The sequence below is a fragment of the Anthonomus grandis genome, chromosome 15 (assembly GCF_022605725.1).
Source record: "Anthonomus grandis grandis chromosome 15, icAntGran1.3, whole genome shotgun sequence".
Classification (NCBI taxonomy): Eukaryota; Metazoa; Arthropoda; class Insecta; order Coleoptera; family Curculionidae; genus Anthonomus; species Anthonomus grandis.
The window spans coordinates 11116631-11129417 of record NC_065560.1 but is presented as its reverse complement, the minus strand read 5'-3'; the positions used below and the strand labels follow the sequence as shown (position 1 = coordinate 11129417).

The 12787-nt window shown below is 33.5% G+C and overlaps 1 protein-coding gene and 1 long non-coding RNA gene across 4 annotated transcripts in view; one reads left to right on the top strand and one right to left on the bottom strand.

Moving 5' to 3' along the window:
- Positions 1 to 12787, top strand: part of LOC126745344 (whirlin) — a 368204-nt gene that overhangs the window by 12070 nt on the left and 343347 nt on the right. The gene's annotated exons all lie outside the window — the stretch shown is intronic.
- LOC126745346 (uncharacterized) overlaps positions 2026 to 12787 on the bottom strand; it is a 57040-nt gene continuing 46278 nt past the window's right edge. For all 3 annotated transcript variants that reach the window (XR_007663520.1, XR_007663518.1, XR_007663519.1), the window contains one exon: positions 2026 to 2136. This is a non-coding gene — a long non-coding RNA (uncharacterized LOC126745346). The remainder of the gene's footprint in view (positions 2137 to 12787) is intronic.

Below are 12787 nucleotides of genomic sequence, written 5' to 3'. Positions count from 1 at the left end.
TGCTTTATAGATTGTATACTTTTTAATACACTGATATTTTTCAAACTACTACCGGCATCTCTAGGTCAGGCCGGGTACTTCTGGGACTACCCTCGTATTGCCAGTCCTGCGCCTGTCACATCCTGTACAGGCACAAAACACAAATAATCTTTTCGTATGATGTCTTTTCCTGCAACTTTTCGTACATATCAGACTCCAATAGAAAATTGTTCTCTTTCACTTATATCAGTCGTTTCATCGGCAGAGACTGCTGTGACATTGGCGCGCTATTCGAATAATGGTATTATAGATAAATTGTAAATTGTATTCGCTCTATATTATCACCGGTGTCGAAGATTCACACTGATTATTATAAGTGAGGTAAAGACACCAATGCGTGATCCCCGGACGAATTTCTACTCATGCAGTTTTTAAAGATGATCTTGCAGAAAATGCTTTGTGAATTTGAAATAAAAATTTGAAGTGAAAAATTTTTCGTGAGACCGATATGTCGGGGGGTGTCTGGACCCTTTAGCCACCCCACTGGATCCGTCCCTGCTTTCCACTAAATGGAATTGGAACAAAACAGATGGATTGATGTTAATTTATCCAACTAAACCTCCTATACGATTTGGATGTTACCAAAGAGTAACAAGGAAATTGTGGCTGCAAAAGGTTGAGGATGCACGGTTTCATGTTTGCAAAACATACACGGACTTTGATATATGAATATTGATAACAATAAATATAGATATTTTTATATTATGTAGGTCCTACTTTGGATTGGTTGAAGTATTACTTGCAGGATCGTTTATAAAAAGCTGTTATAAATAAGGATAGGTTTGACTACTTTTCTGTTAGGATTGGTATTTTTTAAGGATTGGTATACCACAGGGCAATGTGAAATGAGGCTTTAATTTTTGTGTATTACATCAATGATTTAATACGGTTAAAGTGGGTTCTGTAAATTATGCGTATGAGACTAATATAATTACAGTAGCACACAGTTGACGAGGTAATACAGCTGGGTGGAGGTAGCTTAGAAGAATTTAAGAGATGGTTTGACAAGAATAACCTCTTATTATATTCTGATAAAAGTTTTTTTGGGCTACTTAGATCTTATAGGGTTTCTGGATAGTATTTCAATCAATCTGATCTTTTGTCTAAAGAAGTAAATTTTGGGGTAAAGCTCTACGTCTGATCCTGGTCTAAGCCCAGCAAATTTCCCCGGGCATCTTCAAGATGCGCAAACAGATCTGTACAAACTTCTCATAATGGCCACATATCTACTCAAGATCAACTATTTCGCACATATTCACCACTATTAAATTTAGCAGCCTGGTTTAACCAGTAAACACAACTCTTTTTCCAACACACCACCTTACACACATTTCTCTCAAACGTTGCTTTCTGACTGACTCGCCAATTAATATTTTTGGGTGTCCCCTTAACTCAATGAATATTGGAGATCTTTAGCAAAATACGTTATTTTAAATAGATCAAGTTATTAATTGATTATGGAATTAATTAAATTGAGATAGAATTATTATAGATCATTAAAAGAGTTTTGTTTTAAATGAGAATACATATATTAAAATATAAAATAAAAAAATATATAATATAATAAAATGATAAAAATAAAATATGTTTTACATGAGTGCTTGATATTGAAAAGTTTCAGCTAGATTAGATGACATTCCTGAGATAATTCTAAAATATATACCTTCATTTATTTATAAGCCATTACTTTTTATTATTAATGAATGCTTTTATTATTAATGAGGCAAAATTCTAACTCGGATTAAAGCTGCATAATTAATCCCGTTTGATAAAAAAAAGCTGATGCAACTAATCCAACAAACTACCGATTCATTTTCCTACTTGTTTGATCTTGCAATATTTAAAATGCCTAAGAAATACCTAGATAACAATATTGTAGTTGCAGGAATTTTCTTTGATCTCTCGAAGCTTTTCGACCCTATCGACCACAGCATTTTATATAGGAACCTGGTGGATTATGTCCTAAAGCGTACCTGTTTATCTCTTATAGAATCCTACTAAGAGGATAGATTCCTATGAATGTATACATGTAGGAATATTGTTGACTATTCCTCTAGTATAATGCAGCTGGAGAAAGGCGTGCCTCAGGGCTTCATCCTTAAAAAATAAAAATTCAGAATACAAATTCGCCCTGAGGCATAATTTGAATTCAAATAATGCAGAACTTTTTCGATATAATGACATCTCGTCATGAGTACCAAGCAATTACCTTTATCTGCCTTCGTGACAATCAAGTTGTGAACTCTGATTTTGTGTTTAATTGTTTTTAAGATTTTATAATTACAGTTCGGCCGTTTTTACTCACGAACGCTCGAATTGAGGAAAGCAATTAACTTTGATCTTAACCCATTAGTGCCCAAAGTTAGTTTTTGTTTTATTTTTAAATTATAATTAGAAAAAATACCTTAATATGGGTCTAATAAACATAAAAAAATTGTTTTTTAAGTTTTAATTCACTAGAGCCTTTGTTTTAGGGCGTCCCTTTAAAGGGACGCTGGGCAAAAGGAAAAAAATAATTAAAGTAAGACAACATGTTTATTATGTTTTGTATATAATTACATTATATTTTAGTTGTCATGGTAAAGTTTGAAACAAATTTTAGAATGCAATGCAATGTTATACTTTTCACAGATGAATTTACTTTTTTTTCCACATAGGGCACATCGGCGGTAGGTTTCATTGTAGACTATCAGATGCCCGATATTATCGAATCGTACGTCATGTAATGGTCGAGGCACTATGGTTTTTCCTTGCAGGGGTTTAGTACCAAAACTTTTCAAAAAACTTCGCGATATGTATCGTCGAAATGCCAATAAACTAACAGAGTCAGGATGATTTGTTTTCAATTTTCGCATAAGTAACTAAGCATTCACAACAGATACATCTAATAAATATAAGACTAGTGGCCAATACCATTTCCTTTGTCGAAATCTTGATCTATAAGCCGCAACATGATCATCTAATTTGTCCATACTACCTATATATTTATTATAGTTGTCTAGTATTTTCGGCTGAGGAACGGTCTTCTTAGATCGGGCGACCCTGTCCCAATGAAGTGTGTTAGTTACTTCAGTGGTTTCAAAATTGGATGTAACAGAAATAACTTTATTATCTTTCCATTGTACGAGCATGCTGATGTCATTTCGATAATACTTATAGCTTCCCCTTTGCTGATTATTTCATTCCTTCTTAGTTTGTACCGGGCATTTCTCTAAACGATTATCTCTTATGGTGCCTGTGGCACAATAATTATTTTTCGATAAATAGTCAAAGAGAGGAAGGCCTGTAAAGTAATTATCCATAAAAATGTTATAACCTTACCTGAAGGTAATTCGACTTGCTCTAGTAAAGATAATATTACATCTCCCCCCAAACCAAATTTCTTTTCTTTTTCTTTGTTTTGATTTTTTCCGGTATAAATCTCAAAACCATACATGTATCCGGTACTCGAACAAATAGCCCAATTTTTGTAGCCAAATGTTATGGGCTTACCCCGAATGTATTGCTTGGCATAATGTTTTCCATAATATGGCACCATGCTCTCATCAATGGATAAATACTCATCAAAGCTATTGTGTGGTGTAAAATTCAGGTTTAGATGATCTATCAAGGGTCTTGGGATAATTTTGAATTGTCATTAAAGTGAATATACTTTAGTAGAGTATCAAACCGATTTCGACGCACGCTGTTCTGTAATATTTTTGGGATATCTTCTTTACTCAACCAATAGAGTCTTCTGTTTGGATATTTTCCATATCCCGATAAAAGAAACGCTCCTAGTACCACATGCAGTTCGTCCAGAGTAAAATTTAGTTCTACATTTTTCTGCCGTGTATACCTATTACTTTCTGTAATAATCAACGTCAAAAGTTCTTCATTGAAAAACAATTTGAAAAAATCAACCGGGGTAGTTGCATTTTTTGCATCCTGTGAGGGTTCATTAGGGCTACAGACAATCACAAGGTCACTATTATTTACTCGGCCAGTATCAGAATCAGGCTCCCGCCATCTTGATTTTTGGTACGCGTATTCTGTTTGTTGCTTTGTATTGTTATTGGCTTTTAGGTTTTTCTAAAGGACAGATAGGGGCAGTAAATCTTCAGGGTCAGAATCGTCAAAGTCATTTACCTAAGCTATTTTACATTCCTGAGATAGGATTCCGCGAGGTAGGTGATTTATATTCGCTGCATGCTCGTCGTCAGATTCGTCGCTATCAACTTCGGTCTTATTTCCATATAGATGTTAGATTCCAGCAACTCGTCATCCTCCTCTAAACAGTCCATTAGTTGAGCTAAGATCAATTTGCAATAAAGGAGACATAGCGCTTAGCGTCCTTTATAAGGGACACAACATATGTAGTAACGTATTTTACACGTGGTTACAAAATCGATGACTATTTTCTTTGAACATTATTTATAAAGACTCAATTAGTAATTAATGCGGAAAATGTTTATTTACACATACATAAAATAAAACTTACTCTTGACCCCTAGTAGAGTACATGGAGGGATCCATTTTCAATAACACATAAATAATTTCGCGAGAAATAGAAAACAAAAACACCTGACACGTCGAATCAAGTCTGCTAAATACGCTTTGCAACTCCAAGTGCTCGATGTATCCCCACTTTTTTTTTATCGCAAGGAATTTGCTGGTTCCTTATAAGGGACGCTAGGTATTAATGGGTTAAAATATTTTTCAGAGAAATACCTCTGTTTTAAATGATGCTTTCGGCCTCTACTGCTAATGTCTCCCTACACTGAATGTTAGCACTATGAGAGAAATTAAATTCTAAATTTCGTTTTAACACATCCTCTTCGTAGTTAAGTGTTTAGTAAATATTTAAGTTTAAAATTGCAGGTGTTTAACTTATTATAATGGCACTTAACTTCTTCTTTAAAGCCAAATTGTCCTGGCACTCTTAAAAAATTGTAAGTAACCATTGACTTTGTGTCCCTCCAGTCTCTGAATTTTTTTTTGAACTTCATCCTTAAACCGGTTCTATTTCTGCTGCATGTAAATGCCGATGATACCTCGCTTATTTTGGTTGGATTGTCTTCAATGGCACTTTCGAATGGTAGATCGTATACAGCAAGTGGTACTTGTGGTACATGAATCTACTCTCTACTGCTTAATAGAACCAAGACTCGCTTAACGAGATTCACTAAGACGGTCTTGTGGAATTACCTCTGGTTTGTCTTAATGGACATTCAATATGCACTACAGACATAGTTGCTTCTTTGCCTGCACTAGGACTTGGAAATTGGAAATACCATATAAAATTCTTACAGAGGAAATATAATTTTTAAGTTATTCGCATTAATACGTAGATTAATATAAATATTAACACCATTATAGAATTGTAAATGCTAATCAGTGTTTATATGTATGTCTTAATCTACATACATTCTGTGGAAGCAATTAATTTTTTTAAGAGAGCAGCTGTGATGGGTTTGTTACTAGACAGGCGTTACTTTTACTTAATTGTTACAATGTATCCTTTTTAATTGTTTCTTTAGTTTTCTTTACATTGTTTGTAAATTGATATTTTATAATTTAAATATTTATATATTTTATTTAGAAATGCTTATTACTCTACCACTTAAAATTTCTTCTAGTGCACATATCTTAGTATCAAACTAATTCAATAGTGTAAAAATGTACAGCATTAATATTAATAATAGTAAATGAATAATAATTAAAATTAATATAACTTAAGATAAATTAAAACCAATAATTAAGTTTGAAAATAGATATTTGACTCAGTCAGGAAGATATCTACAGAATAATATGATGACTATCCAGTAATAAAGTGCCTTGCAAACTGCAGAACCGTAACTAAACCAATTTAACTTTCTCAATTAAGAACTTCGTACAGTAAACGAAACTCTATCACCGTTCTAAGAGGCTGTTAAGAATCCTGCTTTGGCGAACATTTTGATTTAAATTGCGCAAGTAAGATGTTTTTAAACCTTCTAGGAGACCCCTTTACATTACAAAAACAAATACTGATAATTAACGCTTCAGTATTCGACAACAGCTACGTTTTGTTTAATCTAAACACAGAAAAGTAACTTAGCAAGTATAATTTTACTAGCGGTCCCCGGAACGGAAAATGGGCAGTAAAGCGCGCTTAATGGATTTCAAATTAGTAAACAAGGTATAAATACCCCCTAAGTTGGTTTGCCTAATGAAATTTATGTAAATTTAGATACCTAATAAGTTATTTGTGAAAGTAGTTACTTTACTGTTAAAGATGAGACACATATAACAAGTTATAAATTGTATCTAGAATATAGAGCAAATACTGAACATAAAATCTATGCTAAATTCAAATCATTCGATTGAAATCGGTTAAAAAGTTTGTAAATAAATTGCAAAGAAAACGGAAGACTGTCGTAATCGAATTTGAAACAGAGGAGGTGAGCTAGAGCTTAGTTACATTTAAAAATCGATAGGAAAAATGGATAGATCAACCGTAGGTCGTAATAATGTAATGTACAAGCAAACTAAGATGGAGAATGGATTAAGATCGTGATTCCCAACTCATATTATTTGCCCTATATTAGTTAAACCGTTGGTTGACTCTTATTTGCTGATAAACATAAACAACCTAATTACCTGGTGAGTGGTGATTTAGGATGGGAAGTTCAATTGAATGCTCAAAGAAAGTTTAAGGTGACAACATTCTGGAATTGTTTGCTATACCATTGCAATGTTCTACCAACAACATGATGCTTGGTCTCTTACTGCAGAGGCTACATTACAATTTTTTGTAAACTGGCGATATCAGTATTACACTAGGGCCCCTGAGTTCGCTTAATGTTTCGAGAAAGCTAAGGGAGTTGAACAGAAGGCTTGATAGTCTTGCACTCCATAAAAAATGAAATAAGACCGCTGGTGTAAACAAAAGAACATATCGAAGGTAAAAACACAAAGTCACGGTCTCATCTAATCCATATAATTAGTGTAGCTTTAAAAAAAAAAAAATACTCCAAGGCTTTTTTAATTTAATCTTAGAAGAACTCGAGGATGCAGACAGAGATTGGGATCAGAGTTATTGGTGCGTGGATCAATAATATTTGGTACGCTGATGACGCAGTTCTCATTACGGATAGTATGGATTAATTACAACAACTCCTTAGCATAGTGAGCCAACAACGAGTTCCTGATAGTACCAAGGGATGAAAATGCTTTTACTAACTTAAGCTGATTTTTGATCAAAAATTAATAACACGGGTGAAATTTTTTTTTAAAACGTGGCTATCTAAAAACTGCACATCAGACAAAAAAAGAAAATGCTGTATAGATCAGGATCGCACAGTGATTATAAAACTGAAAAGATATTCCCGTGTACCGATTCTGATCTGGAGCTTTGATTGACATTCATAGAATGCTATATCTAGCCAATTATTCTTTATGGAGCTGAGGGTTGGATTCTCAAGACAAATAATTATGAATAAAAAATTAGAAGCATTTGAAATGCGATTGTAACGCAGAATTCTCAAGATCTCATGGATGGTCGAAGTAACAAATGCAGAAGTTTTAGAAATGATAAACAAATGCCATCGACACTATTAAAAAGAGAAAAACAGCAGTACTTCGGTCATATAATGCTCAATGAAAAATATAACTTCCTACAAATAATTATCAAAGAAAAGATGCAGGAGAAAGAGGAGTTGGGAGAAAGAAGATGACATGGCTTCGGAATGTAAGTTTACATAACATCCAGATTTAGCTCATCATGTTAACTCATACCTTTTTAGATTTTTCTCTCATTATTCCCCACTTCTCGAGGAATTCGGTTGGTCGGAGAAAACGGTTTTTTATATCTCCGACTTGGTATGCTGGCTCGTTAAGATCCGATATATTAAAATACCAAATTTATTATTAAGATACCAAATTTCTCCTTTACTTTGATACAAGTTGTAAGTTTTGCAATGCGTAAATCTGGTTCTGGTGTCATAAAGTCTCTTTCTGCAGCCATATTTGAGAAAGTCCAACCTAGCTGACTTTTTATTCCCTCTTTATTACATTCTTCAGTCTAGTATTTACTTATTTCGGTTGATAGCTTTATCATTGGTTTTCAGCCATGGAGTCACCTGTCCTGACTCTGACTTAAAATTAAAGCGATCAGTCTGCATCGTTAGACATTAATTCTTTTTAATTATTGATGTTTTTTACTCGTAAGCCTGCAGTTTATATGGCTCTTCCACCGATGCTCCCGTCTCCTTAACCCTTCCAAATATTACTCGGCTTTTGATTTTAAATTAAGGAATTAAAAGCTATTGCTTGTAGCTAGATATTGGGTGGAATGCATAAAAAGTAGTAGATGCTAATGCTTCGCTAAAAAGTATTTACTTTGTAGCATTTGCTTTTACATAAAAGTATCTACTTCGCCTATGAAGTAAATACTACACTGTACGGCCCAACAGAAGTACCTACTACTTAAGAGAAAAGTATCTACTAGTGTCGCAGTAAGCGCGTGTCAAAAATCTCAAAATTGACAAGACACTTGTCAAAACTCGTTTTTCTATCAGTGCGTCTATTAGTATTAAGTGTGTTCGTGTAATTCGGTTCGGATTCAAACTTTTTAAAAGTTCAGTGATTATAATACTGGTTTAACTATGAGTGATTCTTCAGATTCCGATGCAACAAAAGAGCTAGGACAGGATAAAAACGAACAAGTATTATTTGTTACTCAACTTGAAAGTTATCAAATTTTATTTGATAAAAAGATGACACTAAAAATTAAAAACAAAAAAGAAGATGCACTAAAAAAATTAACAACTGGCTTTAATAAAATAATGGGAAAAAACCTAGACACAAAACAAATTTTAAAAAAGTTTAATAACATGAAAACAAAAGTTAAGAAAATAGTTGACTTGAAAAAAACTGGAACTAAAAGAATTGTACTGACGGAATGGCAAAAGAAATTCTACGACTTATGGAATGTAGGAGAAAACCCAGTTCTATACAGAGTACCAGGTGTATGTCAGGCCGGTGTAAGCAATGAGATTGATGTTTCCTTCCAAAACAGTGAAGATGACTTCCTCAGTTCTAAATCTGGCTCCAAACAAGTTAAAGTCATGACACCTAAAGGTTCTAAAGCAGCTGATAAGGAGGAGACACTTGTTCAACTATAAAAGACCTATTTACGAAAACAAATTAAAGCAGCCGAAGCCCAAATTTCTGCTTCACAAAAACAGTCTTCAGCCGAAGCTCAGAAACGGGCCGCGATTGCATTGGTAAATTTTGCCGAAGCTGGTGGGCAGTTAGTTGACCATTTAATTAGGCGGGACATATTGAATTATTAACAGGAATATAAAATCTACGTATGAACCCATAATTTAAATATAATATAAGGTGTAATATCCATTTATTTCTTTTATAGTTTGATATTTTGTCACAAACTTAAAATTGAAATAATTAGTTTATTTAGTTGTTACTTTTTTATACTTAGTTTATTATTAAACATTTCATAAGTTACCTATTTAGTATATAATTATCATAATAATAATAATAACTTAAATTATTAGGTATGTTAGTTATCATTACGAAATAAAAACTCAGCAACTTCATTTCTGCGCTGTGTACCTTGATTTCGAATTTCTGCTTGATTACCCTCTGGCATTAGTTCATTGGGATGCTGAACTTCCATCTCAATTCGATCAAAATCATGGTATGGATCTTGTAGATATTTAGCTTTATAGTGAAGTACAAATGCACTCACAATATGTTCCGGAATGTTTTCAGTTTTTAGGCGAAAAGTATACTGGAGCATTGGAAAACGCCGTTTTAACTGACCAAAGCAGCGCTCTATGACACATCGTTCCTTTGCATGGATTAAATTATAATTTTCTTGCATTGGTGTAGTTGGATTTTTATATAGTGTCAATAACCACGGGGCAACACCATATCCTTCATCACCTAATAAAGCTGCTTCGTGCACATTATTATACATAATTCCATACACTATGGAGTTTCGCCAAATTCGACTATCGTGTACGGGCCCTGGCCAAGATGCATCCACACTTTGTAAACATTTCTCGGGCATTACACGTAGCTTGAACATTTGTTGAGAATACCCCTTTTCTGTTCACGTATTCATTACCGTGAATTCACGTATTCATCACCGTTTTGTTATTTTTACATGGGTAGAGTCAATAACACCTATAACCCTGGGCATTCGCTCACCACGTGCTCCCTCATTAATAGCAACTCTAAGTAATTCGTTAGTGTTGGGGAACTTTATCAAATTGTTTCTTTTCGAATAAATTGCTTTAGATACCGTGGCTAAGGTTCTGGAAACAGTGCTTTGATTGACGTCTAAATCAACAACAACTCCTTGCTGAAATCCAGGATCTCCTATAAGAAAAGTTATTTACATTTTTCAAATTACAAAGTTAATTTACTAGAAACACCTAAACTTCTCAAGAAAACCTCAATTTTCCGAGTCAGTGACAGGGCTCCACCCCTTGTTTCCACCAGTTCATTATCATCTTGGAGAAAATAATGTCCAAGCCACTCTACATTTTCTCTGTTAACTCTAAAATACCAAAGCGTGATTAGATGATTGGGATAGAAAAATCTATTAAATTTATGGTAATTACCTAAATAATTTTCGATATAAATCATCATTATGGTATTCTCTTCTTTGTTTGTATACTTTTTGACGATGCACATCTATAAAAACTGCCATTTTTTACTAAAACACTTTGATTGCTGGGGCCGAAGTTTGTCAAACACCAAATTCATTTAAACTGTAGTAAATATTACTATAGCTAGTGGATACTTCCAAAGCATAGCACTTTCTTCTATGTATCGCGTACATAGTAGTATATGCTACAGAGAGTAGTAAATGCTTCATTAGTGTAGTATAAACTTTAGAAATGTAGTACATACTTGAAGCATTAGCATATACTACTTTTTATGCATTCCACCCATTATGTAGAACTATCTTGATGATACATTCCTTCTTCTGTTAATGTAGCTGTTTTTCAGTAATTAAATTTGTCCAGTAACTTGAGGGTGGTGAAGCACCATTCGGTAAACTTAAGTAAAGTTATGTCAAACTGGTACAGCCACGTTTAAGTTCAGTCTGCTCAAAATTTCACAGTAGTCAATAATGATGCGTATATAGCGTCCAATTCATCTTTGATTTACGTAGGCATATTGTAGTTGAAAAATATTTATTCCCTAACAGTAACTTAATAATTGATTTTCCGCCTGATTTCTGTTTCGACCATCTACATTCGGCTTTTCTCAATTTTGAATCGAAATCTAGTTAGTAGTGAAGGAAGTTTAAGAACAGCAATTATTCTCTTTTTAACATTTGACTTTTTTGTTTATATTGATTTTTGCAACCAAGATTACTATTATTATTATTATTATTTTATTAGATAAAAGCCAAGAATTTACATTCTGTATAGCTCTATGAACTAAGTAGGTATTACAATATATTTTAATAAATGTTCAAATGTCAGCTTCCAAATTTAAATACTAAACATGTCCAATTTGTCCAGACGATTTTTAAAACAGTTTACAGAAGGAGCAGTTATGATATCTACAAGTAACGACTTCCAAACATTGAACACTCTATTAGGCAAAAATATTTGACGTGTTTTTGTTTTATACATCTGTTTTTTAAATTTCAGTGTGATCGCGAAGTCTAATATCCCGATTTCTTTTAAATAGTTCACTTAGATCACAGCCCAAATAATTATAAAGGATTCTGAATGTAAAAATTAAATCAGCACGAAGCCTTCGTTTATCAAAATGTATTTAACGAACATTAAATAGATTTCTAAATCAATTTAATATACCAAATGTTGGTAAATAAATCTGTCAGGTTAATACGATCAGAGTCAGTCATAAAATTCCGTCGTCCGACTCGATAGTGTAAAAAACGTTTAAAATTGTTTGATTGTAATGCACTTGTTGACTCAGGTACTCAGAAATAAATTTCTCAATCACTTCCTTTACACTCAATTTTTTGTCCACGGTTTAATTTCTCCGTATTGTATTCTCCGTATTCGTAGTATTGTTCGTATTACCGACCAAAGATTGAAGTAAATAAGTGAAATCTTAGCAAACGCAATACGTAAGACAACTCAAATTCGTATAGTGTACGTATAATTTGGGTCGATTTCTAGTAGTAGAGGAGAAAATTGGCGAAACATTCTATATCTCTTTGTTATTGCAAATAAATAGACCAGCTATGGCCAACTCTGGTCACCGGAGCTGGCCATAACGGTATATGCCAACGGCCTATTCACCCTGAAAGAGCTGGACGGCACCAATAAGAGCGAATAGATTTATCTTAAAATAGTTGAAAAGTGAAAAAATTTGTTAACATGCGTTACTTTGAATCACGAACTTAATAAATACAGGGTGTTTCAGAACTATGGGATCAAACTTCTGGGGGTTGTTCAGTGCAACGGAAGAATCCATTTGAGTATAGAAACCCATGTCGGGAAATGCGTCACTACGCCACTACGGCCCTAAGACGCGTTAAAATTTATAAAAAACATTAATTACCTAAATAGGATCTGCTGCATTTATTTTTACCTTTTGTACATAATACCATAACAACAATTGTTTAAAATCAACGCTTATTAATGTCAATTCTTAATGTCATGTTTAAACATTTTATAGCTTACAATTTTTAAACATTTATTGCTAATGGAAAACTTTGCCAATCAAGAATTGGCGGATATGCATTTGGCATACGGAGCAACAAACTGCA